Consider the following 21,627-nt stretch of genomic DNA (forward strand, 5'->3'; position numbering starts at 1 on the left):
CACCGAAGCCAGTAATCATAAAATTAAAAAAACTGCTGGAGTCATTTAATTCTGAAACAAAATTAACAAATTTGTCATAATCACCCTTCCATAAGAAGAACAAATTGTCAATATAACAATGATATAATAAAATATTTTCTGCCCTGTTGTTTGTAACTAGAAACTTCGTCTCCCAATTGGCCATTACTAAATTAGCAAATGCAGGAGCTACCCTAGCTCCCATTGCCACTCCCGACATTTGCTTATAGAAACTGCCATTAAAAAGAAAAAAATATTCTCTAGAACTATATTCATAAGTGTACAAACAGTATTAATTTTAGTACCAGAAAAATCAGTGTGACTACTTAAATACTCTTGCAAATATTCAAGTCCTAATTCCTGATCAATACTTTTCATAGAGGAGGTTCATAGATTAGTACTAGGCTAACTGCCCTTGTGAGGCATTTTAAGCCTAGCCAATTATCCCCTGTGAGATTCAAACCCTGTACCTTGTGTTTGTAAGGCAAACACCTTAACCATTAGGCCACACTCCCAACATAAAGTTTTTTATAAAGTGAAACTACATCTAAGGAAGCAAAAAAGAACCTACAATGGTCTAACCTCAAATTTGTAAGTATTTCAAGCAAATGCCACAAGTCCTTTAAATAGAAACTAGAATTTTGTGTCACAGGATTCAAAACATGGGGCAGGATTCACGAAACCACCGTGTAAGAGTTAATATGTCTTACACGGAGGCTGCAGTCTAATGGTATGACGTCAGCATGCCATGCATATTCATGAGGGTATGCTGAATCACACCCTAGGCTAACACAGTCCATGTAGGACAGTAGGGGGCGTGTCCGAATGCCGAGTTCTGCAAAGGGACACGCCCCCAGAAGAGTCAGAGTCCTAAAAGTAAACTCCCACGAGCGAGTCAGTGGAAATGTCAAGGAACACAACACCACACATGCCCCCACAGACTATAAACCCAACTGTAATGTAAAATGTAAAAATAGCAGTTTAATTTTTTTTTTTATAATTTCCAAAATGTTTGCCCGTAGTTGCGCTCGTTTGCGAGGGTATGCGCTCCGCTCAGTCACAGTTAGCAGTCATTGAAAAGCAAATAAGATCTAAATATGCAAATTAAGCCAAGTAGCAATAGCGTAGTGGTAGAGATGTTGGCCAAAGAGGAGGTAGTCACGGTTCGAGCCCCCACAACATCATTTTCTATTTTAATTTAAATAAGAATGAAACAATCCCCTGACATATATGTATATATATATATAACTATAATTTAAGTAAAATGTAATGAAATGGGACATGTATTTTGAAGAAATCTGACACAAGAAAATATTAAAAAATTGTATAAGTGCCCATAGCTGAGCAAGGCTTTACAAATCTGAATATGAGTGCCCATAGGAGAGCAGTGGTCTAACAAGTGTAATATGACTGCCCGGAGTTGAGCACTGCTTTAACATGCTTAAAATGAGTGCCCATAACTGAGCAACACTTCTCACAATGTAATATGCATGCTCATAGCCAAATAACGCGTTACCCAGCGTAAGCCGTTTGTGCGGAGCTGCGCAGCACGCTAACCGGCTCGCCTGCGGGCAACGTCGAGCAAGCTGTATTAAAACTGCCTTTACACAGACACACCTCCTACCCTGTCTAGACAGTAGTAAAAACAAAAAAAAAAGCAATAACCAGGCTTGAACCCAGGATACTGTGCACCATAGTCAAAGTACTGAACCACTAAGCCATGACAGTTGTATTGAGAAATGCAGTATTAGCATATATATAGGAATGAATGGAAATAGAAGCATGACAAAGCAGGTTTTCTTAAGCTGATAAATATCCAAAATGGCCAATCACAGATAAGTTCGGGAAAACGGGCATATATAAGCCCCATAGACGGGAATACACAACATAACTGATTGTGGTACCCATTTGTAGTCAGGATGGCAGGTGCAGGAGGGGGAAGTCGCTTTAGAGCACAGAGGTGGGGTGTTGAGGAGTCCAAATACATGGTTTGGCACCTAGTACACGATCATGAGGCACAACTCATGCAAGGCCAGGTTCCCTGGGGTGCATACAAGGCAGAGGCATGGAACCGGTTGGCACATGATCTCACCTATGCCACAGGCATACCAAGGACTGTTGAACAGGTCCGTCACCACCATGCGAACCTGAAGAGATGTAAGCAGGACCAACTGAACCGTTAGATACAGGAGGCCCGGCAAATGCCCAACGCCCCACTACTGAGTAAGTATCCATGTAATTAAGTATGTAAGAAATTATCTTAGCCTATATTATGGAGATGTATGTTCCAATACTACTTCATTTATATTACAGCTGCAGGTGTCCGTTCCATGAATCAGTGAGCCTATGCTGATAGACTGCTGAGGTTGCGCCACCAGACAGGTTAGTAATTATTTTGCTGGAATTGTTATAGAATATAAGTGAGGCAGCTTGTAAAAGAGTTCAGTGTTGTTACATATTAATAAAGTTGAAATAAGTCTAGAAGAAAGATTCTGCTAGTACTGTAAGATTAGATAAGTGATGCAGCCTGTAATTCAGAAATAAACATTAAACAAGTCTGAAATTGAGTTTCCACCTGTATCGTAATATCAGATAACTGCTTCACCCTGAAAATGACTGGTGATCAATCTACAAAGGATAGACATGTGTCAAATACATCCCCTTTTAAAATCTGCCATATGAAATAGTTGAGTCTGTTGGAAAGAATTGTTGTAACCAAGTAAGAAATGTTAATAACTCCTAGAATTAAGTACCATCTTGAATTGTAAAAATAAAACAAGTGAGAGTGTGAGAAAGATGGTATGAATCGACCAAGAAAGCTCTAATAAGTCTAGAATAAAGTTATACTGCAGTCAGTACTTAATGAAATGAATGAGACAGCCACAACCAAAGAGTGAAATGGGTGTAATGAAGTACTGAACCTGGAATGTGTCTGTCCCACAATTTGGATATGGTGCGGTACCCTTGCAATATGGAAATAGTATGGTTGTATGAAATACTGAACATCCACAGTTGTCTAGAGCCATATAAATCAAATGTAGCAGGATGCTGTACCTGAACACAGCCAGATATGAACATGTATGAATAAAAATGGAATGTATATTAATGTAGCAGTAACATTCCCATCACCAACATTCCTAATGTTACATATAGGAAACTGCACAAAGATATGTAGGGGATAAATATCTGCAGCTACTAGGAATGTACAGCTTATGTATAGGTAGTTTAAGTTGTTAATGTAATATTTCTTCACCCTACCCCATTTTCACAAATGATGCCATTCCACACCAAACTGGGTATGTGTATACACAATTAATTCCCATGGACATTTGTCCTGTTGGTTCATACATATCTGCATGTACGTTGATGCATGTGCCCTGTTCACATATCCAAACCTGATGGCCTGTTGCCATCAATCAACTGTGCATGCTGCTGGATTGTGTACTGTTGTTCTAAATATGCATGTGTTATGCTTGCTGCTCAATGTTTGGAATTCATGGATGTTTGGTTAATGGGAAATGTCATAAAATACTGATAAACATAGGACAACAGGGAAGGCGGGTTCCAGCGGACCCACCTCTCCCACCTCAGCTGGCAAGTGCACCTGGCACCAGTGCCCAGGCCGGAACCCCCTCCGGTGGCCCTGTGCCACCTTCGGGTGGAAGCGCTGCAGGGGATGGGGCTCGTCCCCCCTCTGCAAGCGTTGCCAGAGGAGAACATCTACTTACCCTCCAAAGTGTCCGGTATGTGGTGCATAGCGAGATCAGACATTCTGTGCTTGAACCCCTATGCCAGCTTGAGGCGAGGGTGGCGCAACTCATGGGTGTGCCTGCCCATCCTATACAGCCCCCAGCACAGCCCCATCCTGGGCAGTGAAGGTGCAGTGGTAACTGCCCATGGGTGGGGATCTCAGTTCCACTGTTGCCATCTGTGGGCTCATGGGCTCACGATATCCAAACATCTGTCCCTGTCAATTGTGTTTACCCTCCACATGTGTCATACTCCACCCCTGCATGCGTCTTGTTTGTCTTGTCTGTTAACCTCCCCAACCTACCTCCCCAAATATACCTACTTCCTGTAACTCACATTCCACTCTCACCTGAAAAAAAAAAAAAAGGGCATTCTGCTCCCACAAAAAAATTACACCCCATACATAGCTACCCATTTTGCAGACATGTCTGCTGGACATGTCAACTGATAATTAAAATTGGCTGTACAACATATTTTGTTGTCCTCACCCCTCCCACAGGGGTGGAAGGTTTCAAATTTCACACCAAATTACATACATATGCACAGCTGTTGCTGATAAAGAAATGGGCAGCTATGGGCCTTCCTACATCCTTCCTGCAAATCCCGAGCTTGTTTTCCTACTGTCCTACCCTCTTTGTGCCCCCTTTTTCACCACTGTCCTATCTCCTCATTTTCTTTTCTTTAAAAGAAATTAGCATGGGTGTTAGCGAGAGTAAGCACTTTTAAGCAGTAGTCAGCAGGTGTGCGCTTGTGTGCGCATAGGTAAGCCACTGTGCGCATGCGTGAGCACCGCGCTAACCAGCGCAAACCCACTTACAACTGCTTAAAAGTGCCTTAGTCACTCTGTATGACAAGGCCTGTAGTCTGCTCATCAGCAAAATAAAATTCCCCTGTCAGTCTTGAACACAGGACCTTGGAAACACTAGTCTGCATGACTGACCACTAAGCCATAACTGATATACAAGAACATAGTGCTGAAAGAAATATATCATGAAATACAAGGAGTGAATGTAAAGGGAATATAGGAAGGCCATTACACAAAGCTTGTTCCCTGTATGTTTACTGGCAATTCTTGTGGAATTGCAATACCTTAGTGTGATAAGAGAAACAGCCATGCTAGGAGGTAATAATGTTACAGTAGCACCTTACAAAACACACACAATATCAGAGCTGGATAAACACCACCATATTTGAATAGGTATGAGGCCAGACATCCCAACTGTGACTGATTTACAGGGATGTCCTTCATTTGTCAAAAAATGTTACCTGTGCCCCACTGACTCCCTGTGTAATGTACTAACAGTAGGCAGAAAGTTGGGGAATCCCACGTAATGTACACTATCAATAAGTTAAAGTAGATACTACTTGCATGTCAGAAATGGTGTAGTAATACATATGCTCAAAATACCCCACAGTCACAACTGCAGAATATCTGAAATATATCACGGGTGTATCCCACTGATATGTACCATTCCCTGAGGCTGGTCAAATATATACCTGAAAGTATTTCAGGCCTGGAAGTGTCAGAAACACACAGGCATATCAGCCTGTCTGCTGTTACACACTCTGCGAATAGCTGTAGAATTGCTTCCACAAGCACACCCTCATGTAGGAGTACAACCCAGAAATATCAAAGGATGTAGCCATCTAACAAACTAAGGACAGTATAGCAGTTTACAAGCACTGCATGTGCCTGATATTCTCAACTGTTAGTGCAAAGTACAAGGCTCTACTACTGCTCAGCAGCAAAATAAGATACCCTTGTAAGTGTGAAACCCCAGACCTTGGCCTCACCAAACTGCATGCAGTGTCACCAAACCACACCTAACATATAAGAAATTGCTGCTGAAAGAAATATATCATGCATTACAAGGAGTGAATGTAAATGGAAAATAGGAAAGCCATAGCAACACATTCCAGTAAAGACAAATATCAGGCCTTCAAGGAGTGAATGTAAAGGCAAAATAGTGAAGCCATAGCAACACATTGCAAGAGCTACTGTTGTATACCAGTTAATCCACGAATCCCACAGGAAAGTATATACTCCCATGTAAACAGTGTTAGCATTATTAGGTGTGACTTAACATACACACTGAGAAGAATGAACTGCAAAAAGCAACAGTCAGGTTTCAGTACAACATGCATTTCAGTGGCTACAACACAGCCTTAGATATGAGAGACATACCAACCTTTTGACTGACACAACAGTGTCCACAGCAAACCAGCATGGTCCCCACCTTGCTAAACTGAAAGACCTATGCCTACCTAACCTAACATTTTATAGTACTGTCCTGAAATCACAGTGAGAACTGCAATTACCACACAGCAGGCTGCATGCAATTAGTAAATGCTGGCCAACAATTGGTGCAGAGGCCATCACATGAACATGTTCAGATACCTACAAAGGCAGCCTGTACTGCCACTCCACATATGCAATAATATCATTGCAGCCACTGGAGGGAGAGAGAGAGAGACAGAGAAAGAGAGAGACAAAAAAATAAAACAAGCCATCAAGCCATCAAGCCTTTAAGCCTTCAAGCCTTCAAGCCATCAAGCCTTCAAGCCAGCCAGCAAGCCAGCCAGAAAGCCAGCCATCCAAAAAAGCTGTCAGAAACAAAGGTAATGTAAACTACATAATCTAATAATCTACATACTGTGAACCCTCCATATGTGTTAGCAGTCTGTATCTATATATATATATATATGAAGATGTGCATAGGGCAAGGGACATACTGCAACTGTTAGTGAAGGCTGGACATACATATGTAGTTGAAGGTTGCTATGTGCACATATCAATGTAGGTTGTAGTACAATGTACAATGTACAATGTAGGTTGTACAGCAATATATATATTAATAGAGTGAGAGAGGCACATGGGGGCAGATGTACTGCAACAGGTGGCTGGTGACAAAGGCATGGACTGAACACCAGTGTGGATACTGGAGTACCATACCCCATTCCGAAACACTTTAACCACTAACTACCACATAGGTGATTGCCTGCCTACTACAGGAGGTGTCAGAAGGGAACATGGGAAACAAGTGTACAATAGCCTCCCCTTTGATGTTCACAGTGGCACACTAGTCTTGTAATCCCTGTACATGGTATGTGTCATCACAAATGGTGTGTCAGTTAGGGAAATGTAGGTCAGTGTACCCCTCTACATCTCGCAATGTCCTACATGGTATGTACCTCCCATGGCAACTACAGCAAGGGAAAAGGCCACAGACATACCTAACAAAGAGTGATAATGCCCTCAAACACATTCCCTATGCAGAGTGACCGACAAAACCACAGATAGAGTGCCTTTCATATGACCTACACAGAGGTTACCACTGCTGGATATACAGAGTTATGTCACACCCATACCAGTTGTCCAACTGCCATGGTAACACCTCACAACCTGTCCAGCCTAAATAACCTATGGCCCTCATCCTTGTCACCGCAGTAAAGAGCACATGCTGGAGGTACAGGTTCCTATCCACAAATAAGCCATACCCTGGACTAAACCACCCAGCATTAACAAGCAAGGCGCCTTATTAGTAGCTGTCAGACATACCCCTGATGAATGTTATGGAGATAGGTAATATGCCATATGAGTCACCTCTGTGTAACTGTTTGACAGGAGCAAGTACAATCACATTACATGTGTCCCAAGGGGCAGGGTAGCATAAGGCTATGCTGCCATAGGCCCAGGGCCAATAGCATAGTACCTACCTATAACAATGCACACACACATGTACTCATTGCAATACCAACTATGTGAGGTGGAATGAGTGTGACACTGACTGTGTGCAAGGTCTGTAATGGTGTGATTGCTCAGCATGACTTTGTGTCTCTCATGGTAGTGTGTGTCCTTGGTGTGAGGCCAGAGAAGGATGTGTCAGTTATTGGGATACAAACATACTACATTGCCATATGTTGTGCTGTAGTTCACAGTGTACGACTGTGGTATAGGTAGGGGTATGGCAGCAAAGACTAGGGTGGATTACCAGTGAAAATGTAAATGTGCATTGCATGCATTGCATGGGATGACAATATTCTCCATCCATTAGCTTGATACATACCCCCAGTGTGAGGTTGTGCATTGCACCTCAAACAGTTTGCTGAGTGCTGGTGTGTACCAGTTTGTTGTATGGAGTGTGTCAGGCACTGCCACACAGTTGTTGGCTGAACAGTGATATGTGGTAATTTACATGTGTATCCCCTGATAGACAGACAGATGCTATATATGGCAGTTCAGTGATATCAGTACAGTAGAGTATTACGTGTGCCATATTACTTGCTCACATATTTTTCTTTTCCTTCCAGGGCGATGGTGCATCAGCGCAACCCCTGTTATTCAGCTGCAGAGGATGAGGAGATAAACCGGAGCCTGGTGCAGGATTTTTCCACACTGTTTTCCAGGACCAGCCAGAACCAGCAGGAGAGGGCTGCACTGTGGCAAGACCTTGTCCGTCGGGTAAATGACATAGGCAAGCATAAACGGACATATGAGCAGGTATGCCATTACTGCAGTGATTTAATTAGAAATGTCCGTCAGCGTGCGTCTGATATCCACAGACAACAGCTTGCCACAGGCGGTGGGGTACCTATCCACCCCCCCTCACCAGAGTGGAGGAGCTCCTCCTAAGTGTTGTGGCTCCAGCCCAACAACAACAACATCCACAGACACGTGTCATGATGGAGGCTGGACCCACCCAGCATGTGGACATGGAGTGTGCAGGTAACATGCCATATCGGTAGTTGACTGTTCCCTGCACTGGTAGTTCATGCATGTGTGAGATGTGTACTGTGTGTGTAGCTGTTATCCTGCCTATTCTTGTGCAAGATTGATATTCTGAATATCATCAGTACACCTGTGAAAGCCAACTGTTGTACTACTGTACTGTATCATACCCACAGTATCAATGGCACAGTTGTGGCCACTGACAATAACTCTCTTATTTGTGCAGGTCCCTCTGGAGTAACAGCGAGGCAGCCAATCCATGCTGGTGAGTGTGTAATAACAATACTATTAATACTAATAATAATATTAATACTTATAATACCCTCAAACAGTATTGTATATGTGTTGGATTGCAGGTGTGTGTGTGTTTGTATCTGCTGTACTGAGTAGTGTGCATGTGTGCCTGTGTGCATGTGTGCATGTGCATGTGTGCATGTGTGCCCGTGTGCATGTGTGCCTGTGTGCATGTGTACATGTGTGCATGCGTATCAGTGTGCATGTGTGCCCGTGTGCATGTGTGCATGTATGCATGTGTGCCTGTGTGCCTGTGTGCCCGTGTGCCCGTGTGCATGTGTGCATGTGTGCATGTGCATCTGTGGTAACATTGTGTACACATTGTAAACTGTGTTTCCTGTCTTCCTCTCACAGGTTCCGGTGTTGCTCTGTTGCCGTGCAGCAGGGGAACCTGAAGCCACTGCTGGGGATAGTGATAATGATGATACATGTGCAATGGCACAGGTAGGTGTGACAGGTTCTGTTGTTGGTCAGCAAATCGACAGTACACAGCAGTCAATACCATCAATGCGCACAGTCATCCTGCCGATACATCCATTGTCACTAATGTCCATAGGTGAGGGACAGCATACAGTGGGCATTGACCAGGGTAATGTGGTATCAGTGGCACATGCATCCCCTCACAGCAGCCATGGTCAGAGTCCTGACATGGTACCACACAGGCAGATGTCCAGGGGGTTCTCGTGGGAGCATCCATGGTCATACTGCCCCTGTCAGACGTGCCCACAGAGGTCTTTCAACCTCAGCTATGTTCCGGGCTGTAATGCAGGCACAGGCACGTATGGAACGGTGCACCAGAAAGAGTCTGAGGGAGCTTAGAGCAGATCGCATTGCTATGAATGACACTATGCATGACGTTGTGGCTGCCATCCGTACTGTCGGCGAGGTCATTGACAAATGTTGGGGGGACACATTAGATCTGTTCCACAACTGCATGTCCATGAGCCAGGGCAATGCAGGACGGTTGAGGCGTCGACGTGGACGTATGCCAGCAACATCATCAAGAAACCCGCAGCCGCTCCCATAGTGCCAGTACCAGCCCCAGCAATGCTGGGTCTGTGCTGTCAGCAGACCGCCCTAGAAGACCACGTGCATGTGGCTCTGGACAGTCCCAGCAGGGACATGTGTCCAGTCATCAACCAACTGCTTCTGGTGACAGTATCCAGTCTGGCTTAGTACCTGATACTGTTTGTAGCACCCCTGCCAGGCACAGGTACCATGTCCGTGGCCAGAGACAGTGATCTGTATGACCTGGCAGATACAGTCTGTGGCTGTCCACAAACACCCATATATGGCAGCCATGTGGTGGAACTGTGTGCATGCATACACACATGCATAATGCTAACACCTAGAGCTAACACATACACACACACTGCATCAGCATTGCCCCATTTTGTACTGTTGTCCCTCACTAACACACACACACATACATGTCGATTGGATGTGTCAATGGCAGACTCTGGCATACCAAGTACACACACCCTGTGCATATGATGAAACTGTGCCACCTCCTGCAATCTGTAACATTGATGCAGGAACAGGATAGCATGGTGCTGATGCACAGGGTGACTACATAGCACTGTAGTAATATTATCATGTTGTTTACAGTACAGTGTAATGATATCAATGTGTGTATATCCCAGCATGCCTAATGCATTACCAGTATGATTGTCATTGTAGTGTTGTTATACACCTGTGTTAATTCCAAAAGTGTAATGTCTGCACATGTTTGCATTCTGGTGGTAAGGCTGAAAACACAAACCCACCTACAGAGGTATCACAGGGGATAAGAAACTGGAAGTAATGATACTCAATGCCAGACATCTAAACCGCAAGATGCATGCATTCCAATCTCTACTCAGCATGGAGAATGTTGATATCTGTGCAGTAACAGAAACCTGGTTCAAGTCTCCCAAGAGCACCCTAGCACTACCAGGTTACACCTCATACCATGCTTTACAGCCCCAAAACATGGAACTAACTATGAAAGGAGGGTGAGTATCAATAGATGTCAAGGGTACCCACACCCCCAGGTTGGTGCCACAGCATGAAGCGTCACAGACTATCCACGTGCAACTAACAGTGGGTAAAACTGCCTTCCAGTTCATAGCCTGCTACAGACCACCCTCCTAAACCCAGGTAACACACTTGGCCTACTTATGAACACATTTAAATATGAAGGTGTCTCCAAACAACATTATATTGGGCAACTTCATCTACCCACACATAGATCGGGAGCATTACTGTAGCTCCAACACCCTAGGCCAAAGGTTCCTATAATTCATAAACTCAAATGCTATGGAACAACTTGTTACCACTCCCACAAGAAGGGAGAACATACTGCACCTGATCATCACCAACATGGGGACTCTATGCTCCAGACCAGAAGTGTATCCCTCACTGGTAAGATCATACCATAGAGTAATCTCACTGTATATTCACATACCAACCCCAGCCCCTGGCCAGAAACCACAGTGAAAAAGTTGTCTAAAGCAAATCCCACACACCTCAAAACCGAGACAGAGGTGGAATCCTTCAAAGCCCCCGGGCCTGTGGAAAATATGACCCACATTGCTGAATCCTTTATAAACGCATTCTATGAACACCTTCAGGAATGCACAGATCATGCATTTCCAAATATAACCATGACCCAATCCTCCAAAGACAGGCGTCCTTTTTGGTGGACCCCAGCCACATAACAGAAAACAATAGAAGGAGGAAGCTACTATATGATCGAGCAATATCCCAGAAAGGGAAGGCATCTCTGATCAGTATTTTGAAAACATTATGGGCACTCATAAAATCATCTAAGGCCAGCTTCAAGAGAAATACTGCACAAGACACTAAGGATAATCACAAGGCTTTCTTTACTTATGTTAGGAATCCGGGACCAGATATGCTCAGAAGTTGTCCTAAATGACAAGGAATACACCTAAGCCACATATATTGCCAACATCATTGCTGACAGGTTCAGCAGAAACATCACACCCCCCCTCCCCACCACAAGGGCAAATATATATCCCAGCAGAGTGATGCCCCCCCTGACATCTGAGATGCTCAGTCACCCTCTCCAAAGCAAATACACAGCATCAATGGGAGCTGACAGTGTCCCAGGCTGCATCCTACATGAACTCCAAGAAGAACTAAACACAAACATAAAACTACTGTTCAATCCCAGCCTTACTACAGGATATATATCCAAGGAGTGGTGTACAGCAGCAGTGGTCTCTGTCCACAAAGGTGGTGCCTCAATGGATCCTGGAAACTATCACCCCATACACCTGACTAGCTTGGTCTGCAAAGCTATGGAAAGGATCATCATAGACCTCATAAATAAAGCTATTGGGGACCTACAGACACTGGATCCTACCCAGTTCAGCTTTGTTGAGGGCACATCCTGCCTCTTAAACCTGGTCGATGTCTTTGAAACAGTCACCAAGGCCAGTGACGAGGGGAAGGTGTTCAACACAGCCTACCTGGACCATTAAGTACTGTACACATGATTAGGGACCTGGGGACCCGAGTTGATAGCAAACTTTCATTTGACAACCACATGGTTGTAGTGGTTACACAGACAGTTTATATAGGCCACCTAATCATGAAGGGATCCATAGCTAGATCACGGGAGATCATTGTGCCTCTTTAGTCATCCCTCATCAGGCCCATAATTGAGTACAATGCCCCTTTTGTGGTGTACCTTACCAGAGACCTGTCCTGCAGCAACTGGAAAGTCCACAAAAGTACCTCACCAAGGGGATCAGAGGGCTCCAACAGATGCCTGACATATAGAACCATGTCCAACCTGGAATTAATGGACATGCTGCACCTCAGAAAATCCAATTTCCATGGAGCTATGTGCTCGTGACTCTTGCACCTCAGCACTTACATAAAGAAGACATGCTGGAGGGACAGATTCATAACCCAGTGGCTCCCTTCACTCTGGAATAAAATCACAATACAGGTTAGGGAGAGTCCCTTAATGACTCTCTGCAAGAGGACTGTTGCTGAGTGGATGGGAGATTGTAGGTTTACCCTGAGTTTCACTTCTGTGTCACTGTTACACAGAGGCTGAGTATACTAACCTGGAAAAAGACCATATGAAAATACATTTAAAATTGGTGGCGAAAGACAAACACAGTCTGGCTAGGCTTATAACTGTCCTAGGGCAGAGAGCCTAGTATGAAACTATGAACCTATTACATGATGTATCCTCAACTGATACACAGATGTAGGAAACCCAGTGTCAGTGATATCCCTGCAGTACTACACTATACCAGTAGCCATTCTTACTGAGCCCCACACATCCCTGGGAAGAATACTGTTTGGCATATAGCAGTCTCACGTACATGCCAACACACTAGCGATATGTTCATCCATGACTGGAAATGTGTACAGTGGCCTACAATGCAGTCTGCACATGACACACATGACCACCGGAAGGGTATCATACAGATAGATACCTGTTGTCCAAGCCATGCTCTATTACTGTAATGCAACTGTAACTTTGTCATCAGCATGTACTTAACATAGTATTCCAGTAGTACCATGTAGGTGGCAGCACCCATCATGTAGAATGGGTAATGGAGTGTACATATGGACAAGTGTTTTCTTGTTTATCCTGTGATATTCACATTTCCAAAGATATTGTGCAGTCCCTTGGTGTATCGACTAAGCAAGAAGGTGTCTTTATGCATATCAGCAACAGTTGCCATACACCTACACTGGATGTCCATTACTCACAGACTTTGCTGTGTTATAACATGTGTAACATATACTCCAGACATGAACCCTCACCCACATTAATATATCACAGCTTTCATGAGTGTGTGTCACCCAGTTGGCCTAGGACACAGATCACTGCAGTAGCCTGTATTGTCAACAATATACATGTATGGCGTACAGTCTGGGAATCTGCAGGACATGCTGGCACAGGTAACAACTGTATTCATATGAGGCAGGCTTCACACATAGGAACTATTGAAGGTCACAGGTACATATCTGTATGTGGCACACACATACCTGATGTGTGCATTGCACTTACTGTTATAATTATATGTCATACAATAATAAAAGCAAAACCCATCGCACATTGACAAACTGTGTGACAAACACACACACATGTCTTTTGTAGGATTCAAGCCACTACCTATGTTAGGACACTTGAGAGAGACGCATTAGCACAGTGCGCTATTCGCATTACTGGGTGGTTTCCCTTCTCCTGCTGTACTCATAGGGTGCTGACATCATCAGTCTTTACAAAGAGGAATGTACATCATGTAGTGTGTTATTCCAGTTGTCAAAAGGGACATCTCTTTCAAAGAGAATTGCACACATGCACACCCCCAGCACCCACTGAGCATTTGCAGGATTCAAACCCCTATCTAACTATGTTATGACACTTGAGAGAGATGCATTAGCGCAGCATGCTATTCACATTACTGGGTGGTTTCCCTTCTCCTGCTGTACTTATAGGGTGTTGACATCATCAGTCTTTACAAAGAGGAATGTACATCATGCAGTGTGTTATTCCAGTTGTCAAACAGGACATCTGTTTCAAAGAGAATTGCACACATGCACATCCCCTGCCCCCCAACACACAGACTGAGTATTTGCAGGATTCAAACCCCTACCTAACTATGTTATGACACTTAAGAGAGACGCATTCGCACAGCATGCTATTCGCATTATTGGGTGGTTTTCCTTTTCCTGCTGTACTTATAGGGTGCTGACATCATCAGTCTTTACAAAGAGGAATGTACATCATGTAGTGTGTTATTCCAGTTGTCAAAAGGGACATCTCTTTCAAAGAGAATTGCACACATCCTGTCCCACCCAACACACACACACACACTGAACATTTGCAGGATTCAAACCCTTACTAACTATGTTATGACACTTGAGAGAGATGCATAAGCACAGCGTGCTATTCACATTACTGGGTGGTTTCTCTTCTTCTGCTGTACTTATAGGGTGCTGACATCATCAGTCTTTACAAAGAGGAATGTACATCATGTAGTGAGTTATTCCAGTTGTCAAAAGGGACAACTCTTTCAAAGAGAATTACACACATGCACACCTTCTGCCCTCCCCCAACACACACACATTGAGCATTTGCAGAATTCAAACTCCTACTTAACTATGTTATAACACTTGAGAGAGACGCATTAGCACAGAACGCTCTTCGCATTACTGGGTGGCTTTTTTTCTCCTGCAGTATTTATATGGTGCTGACATCAGTTTTTACAAAGAGGTATGTACATCTATTACCATCCCTCAGTATGGGGGATAACAATATATATGCATTAACAGATGCCTGGTTCAGGGTCACATATGCACATCAGCACTGCCTGGTTATGTTTTATACCATGCTTCGAGAACACAGGACTTGTAACACACAATACAACCAAGGAGTGTATCCATATCCATATGCTCTTCAGTTTTTCCCTTAGAACTGCTCTACTTTCAATCTAAACAGTCTATTCTCTATCTGAAAAGCCCAGCACTTGCTCCTAAAGCATTTTTACACAGGTAAAGCACTCTTAAACAAAAAGAAAGCACTACATCCACCTACAATCCCCTTGAGTACCCATTTGCCTATAGGTCCCTTCTGACCCAGTTACACAGCAATCCCTTACACTATTCTAGCATGTCGAAGGGTCAATTACTGGCGTCCTCTCCAGTTCAGCTGGTGAATCTGGGAATCTTGAGGCAATGTTATAACTGCCTCATGTACACAGACAACCCTCTCCTCCTCCCAACAAATACAAATATATGTGAGAGATGCAACTATATAGCCAAACTGGAGGCTGAGCTCTCTCGACTCAGTACTGGCAAAACCAGTCAGGAGGAGAAGGTAACCACACACACCACAAACCCAGTCTCACATAGACCTATCACAACTGCAAACCAAACATGTAAACACACAACAACATACTCAGAGGCTATAATTAAAAACTACCAAAACAACAGAGGCCTCCAAAGCAGACATCCAAGCAACCACTACCTCTAAACATAGCACATGCAACACATAGTTCACAAAGTCAGTGTGCCAAATAGTCACAGCCCTTAAGGCCATACAACATGCCTGATACAGTTGTAATAGGTGACTCCATAGTCAGACACACTGATGTCCCGCTCACCACACTGAACAAGGAAAAGGTTACAGTAAGCTGCCTGTCGGGTGCTAGAATCCACCACATAACACAAGCACTCAGGTCACTCCAAAGCAAGTACAAATATGACTCAGTCATTGTCCATGCCGGTGTGAATGACCTGAGAAGTACCTCCCTGGACTACATGAAAAGAGACATTGAAGAGCTCTCTGATTATATAGCCCAGGCCAGTATGACCCTGACCCTGAGCAGCATCTTACCCTCACCAAGAATGATGCCACAGTACAAAGACAAAATGATCAGCTTTAACAATTGGCTCAATTATTAGTGTCATTCTAAGGGGATCCAATGTCTGTCTGCTTGGGATGACATGCTTGACAAGCCACGCTGCTTCACAAGGGATGGATTGCACCTGTCACCCCTCGGCTTCTGGATATTGGCCAAGGCTCTTGCCACCCCCATAGTGCCTTTTTTAGGCAAGGCTCAAAAGACAAACCCACCTCCCTAGAAAACACAAGTGGAAAAATCTAAGGGTAATGCTGCTCAACGCCAGAAGTCTAAACCTCAAGATGCACGCTCTCGAAGCCCTCCTCAGTATGGTGAACATCGATGTCTGTGCAGCGAACGAAACCTGGTTCAAAGCTCCTCAGAGCACCCCAGCACTACCAGGTTATACCTCATATCATGATTTTCAGCCCCAAAACTTGGACCGAACCACAAAAGGAGGGGTAGTATCCATATTCATCAAAGATACCCACACCTCCAGGTTAGTGGCAACGCACGAAGCATTGGAGACCATCCATGTGCAACTAACTGTAGGCAAAACTGCCCTACAGTTTGTAGCATGCTACAGACCACCCTCTCAAACTCAGGAACCCCACTCAGCCTTCCTGAAGACACTGGAGAGTATGAATGTCTCTCCACATACCATCATATTGGGAGACTTCAACTACCCAAACGTAGACTGGAAGCATTACTCAAGCCCCAACACCCTAGGCCAAAGGTTCCTAGAATTCATAAACTCAAATGAGATGGAACAACTAGTCACCACTCCTACAAGAGGAGATAATATACTAGACCTGATCATCACAAACATGGGGACACAATGCTCCATACCGGAAGTATACCCCTCATTGGTGAGATCAGACCATAAATTAATCTCACTGGAAATCCACATCCCACCCACACCCCCAGCACAAAAGACCACAGTGAAGAATTTCTCAAAAGCCGACTTCACACTTCTTAAGACTGAAGTGGTATCCTTCAAGGCCCCTGGGCCAGTGGAAACCACAGCCCACACCGCTGAATCATTTATAAATGCTTTCTACGGACACCTTCAAGAATGCATGGATCATGCAATCCCAAATAAAACCAAGACACATTCCCCCAAAGGCAGGTGTCCTGTCTGGTGGACCCCAGCCATTAACAAGCTGTACAACAGTAGGAAGAAGCTACTACATGACATAGCAAAATCCCCAAAAGGGAAGGCATCTCTGATCAGTACTAGCAAACCACTACGATCACTGATAAAATCATCCAAGGCCAACTTTGAGAGAAAAATCACAAAAGACACTAAAGACAATCACAAGGCCTTCTTCAGTTATGTTAGAAACCTGGGTGGAAACTCCCACATATGCTCAGAGGTAGTCCAAAATGACAAGAAATACACTGAACACACAGACATTGGCTACATACTGGCAGACAGGTTCAGTGCAAATCCCCCCCCCTCCCCCCCAAAAGGAGAAATATCTATCCTGGCAGAGTGTAGCCTCCCTGACATCTCAGATGCCTAGGTGAGAGCCGCCCTCTCCAAAGCTGAAAACACAGCATCAGTGAGACCAGACAGTGTCCCGGGTTGCGTGCTACATGAACTTCAAGAGGAACTAAACCCGCACATAAGGCTACTGTTTAATCTTAGCCTTACTACAGGATACGTACCCAAAGAATGGTGTACAGCAACAGTGGTCCCACTCCACAAAGGAGGTGCTTCTACGGACCCTGGAAATTACCGCCCCATAAGCTTGACGAGCCTGGTCTGCAAAGCTATGGAGAGGATCATTATGGAACTCGTAAACAAAGACATTTGGGACCTACAGACACTGGATCCTACCCAATTCGGCTTTGTCAAGGGCAGATCCTGCCTTTTGAACCTGGCCGACTTTATTGAAACACTCACTAAGCCATTGATGAGGGTAAGGAAGTTCACACAGCCAGCCTTGATCTTGCAAAAGCCTTCAACACAATACCCCACTCGGGCATCATAGACAAGCTCACCAGCTGAACTGTAAACCCATATGTCATAAGATGGGTTGCAAACTGGCTCAAGGACAGAACCCACAAGGTCAGAATTGCTCGAGCCATGTAAGACTCTAAGCCAGTCACAAGCGGTATCCCACAGGGCTCAGTCTTGGGACCCCTCTTGTTCGGCATTTATTTTTCCAAGGTGCAAGCAAACATAGGAGGATTGTGGCTGACAAAGTTCGCAGATGACTGCACACTGGGCACCATAATTGATACTCCAGTGGACGCAAGCATCCTTCAGAAAGGCCTTGTAGAAACGGATAATTGGTGCCAGAGCCATGGCTTTAAACTGAACGCCAAAACCTGTATAGTCATACCCTTTGGGAAAAACAAATTACCCACAAATTACCACATAGGTGGTAATCCATTAAGTACGGAAGACGTAATCAGGGACCTAGGGACCCAAGTTGACAGTAACCTCTCATTTGACACTCACATTGCCAAGGTGGTTAGGAAGACCTTCTATATTACCCACCTTATCATGATAGGATTCACATCTAGATCAGGAGAGGTCATCGTGCCCCTATACTCTTCCCTTATCAGGCCCATAATTGAGTACAATGCCCCATTTGGGATGCACCTTACCCAACACCTGCAGCAGTTAGACAGACCCCAAAAGTACCTCACCAAGAGGATCAAGGGTCTCAAACATATGTCATATGCTGCCCGGCAGAAGCAACTACAGCTCTATTCAGTCACATACTGCCTACTCAGAGGCGATCTATGCCTGATATACAAGGCCATGTCCAATCTGGAATTAATGGACATGCTCCACCTCAGAAAATCCAAATCCACCAGAAATCCACGAGAGCGAGGGATTTGAACCTCAACACAGAAATAAATAGGATGTGCTGGAGGGACAGATTCATAACCCAGAGGCTCCCTGCACTGTGGAACAGAATCCCAGTCCATATTAGGCAGAGCCCCTCACTAACTCTCTTCAAGAGAAATCTTGACGAGTGGATGAGAGTTCTTAGGTTTACCCCGGGGGTCATCTCTGTGCCACTACTACACAGAGGCACAGTAAACTAAACCCTACATGAGCATAGTATTCTCATTCCAAGGGGTGGCGAAAGCCACACACACTCTGGCTAGGCTTATAAATGCCCTAGGGCAGATAGCCTAGTATGAACCTATGAACCTATGAACCTATACACATCACAGATACACACACCTCTGGGCTGTTACCACTGCAGTAAGTATGACTGGCCATACATATACAACTACCATTGTGCAAAACTGCCTTTTGGTTTGGTGTGTAGTTCAGACCACCCCCTCCCATATCCAGGAACCACACTTGGCTTTCCTGGGAACAGTGTGGGATATGAAGGTGTTTACATATGCCATTACAGTGGTTAACTTCAGGTACAGGAATATTGACTGGGGGAACTACTCAGGCCTCAACAACATTGCCCTACAGCCACTACAATTTGTGAATCCATGTGCTATGGCAGAACCAGTCACCACAGCCACAAGGGGGAATACATATTGGACCTGATCATCACCAACATGGGGACTCTTATGTTCCACACCAGAGGTAGACCACCATTGTTAAGATATGACCATAACCAACTTTCCCTGGACATCCATATCCGATCCCCACCCCCAGGCAAGGACATCACTGCTAACAAAGTATTTCTCAAAAGCAGACTTTGCACTTGTGAAGACTGGAGTGGAATACTTCAAAGGCCCTGTACTGGAGGATTATACAGCCCAATCTGCAGAATCCTTTACAAATGCATTCTATGAGCACCTGCAGGTTTTCATTGATCATGCTATCCCAAATAAAACCAAGACTCCTCCACAACAGGAGACCTGTCTGGTTGACACCAGCCATATATAAGCTGTACAACAGAAGGAGGGAGCTAATACATAACAGAGCAATATCCCACAGAGGGAGGGCATCTCTGAACAGTATTGGAAAGACACTTCAATCCCTCAAAATCATCACTTGCAAGTTTTGACAGTGAAATTGCCCAGACACTACAGATAAGGCTCCAATCAATCTGGAATTGAATCCCAATTAATGTTAGACATAGCCCCTCACCAAACCTCTTCCAGCAAACTCCAGCCACATGGATGTGACATTGCAAATTCAACCCCTGAGATCCCCACTGTGTCCCTGCTTGATGGAGGCACAGCAAACTAGCCTTAAACGGTGCCTTCTGTGACCTACTTTACAGAGGCACAGTAGGCTACTGTACTGGGGAGGCAAATGCCAAATACACTCTCACTAGGCTTATGTATTCCCTAGGGCAAACAGCCTAGTATCAACCTCTGAACCCATATGTTTATGTTTGGGATGCACAATATTTGTTGCTGATAAATTGTTTGCAGGTCTTTATTGCCATAGCTTTCCCTGTTTCTATGAACAACTTGTGTATGTGTGGAAGATGTTTGATCATGACAGGGTTCCAGTATATTACTTATGTCTCTATTGTCATTTAATTGTGTGCACTGGGCAGATTGCTGTATTGTGGGAGGTTCCTGGCTTAACACATACAAATGCCAGATATGTGTGGCCGACTGCTATACTGAGACATGGCCTAAGTGTGTGAGCATGCCCAGTTCAGGCTTTCCATGGTTTGTTGCCTGACATATGTCTCATTTATCAAAGTGTGTGAGTATGCCCAGTGTGACCATTCCATATGTTGAGATCTGAGGTCCACTACATTTGTGGTTGTGTGTGAACTTGAACAATAGTTCACATTTACAGTGTGTGTGTTGGAAGTCATGTTGTGTTCTTACTGCCTAACTGCTTTGTGTCTGAACCCAACAGGGATTATGCTGTGCCTGCAGGGTTTCCATGGGACAGTTTGCATACACTTGTCAACATTCGGCTATATAAAATGTTTTTCTAACCACTTTGGCCACGTGGTTGTCAAATGAGAGATTGCTATCAACTTGGGTCCCCAGGTCCCTTATTACTTCTTCTGTACTTAATGGATTACCACCTATGTGGTAATTTGTGGGCACTTTGTTTTGCCAAAGGGGATGACTATACACTTTTTGGCGTTTAGCTTGAGGCCATGGCTCTGGCACCAGTTGTCTGTTTGTATGAGGCCCTTTTGGAGGATGCTTGTGTCAGCTGGAGAGTCGATTATGGCGGCCAGTTTGCAGTCATCTGCGAACTTGGTCAGCCACAGCCCTTCCATGTTGGCCTGTACCTCCGAGAAATATATACCGAACAAGAGAGGTCCCAGGACTGAGCCTTGTGGGATGCCACTTGTAACTGGTTTGGAGTCCAACATGGCTCCAGCAATTCTAACCATGTGGGTTCTGTCCTTGAGCCAGTTTGCAACCCATCTAGTGACATAGGGGTTTATATTTAAGCTGATGAGCTTATCTATAATGCCTGAGTGGGGTATTGTATCGAAGGCTTTTGCGAGGTCCAGGTAGGCTGTGTGGACCACCTTCCCCTCA

Source organism: Protopterus annectens, chromosome 7.part0, assembly GCF_019279795.1.
Source record: "Protopterus annectens isolate FY-2018-M chromosome 7.part0, PAN1.0, whole genome shotgun sequence".
NCBI lineage: Eukaryota > Metazoa > Chordata > Ceratodontiformes > Protopteridae > Protopterus > Protopterus annectens.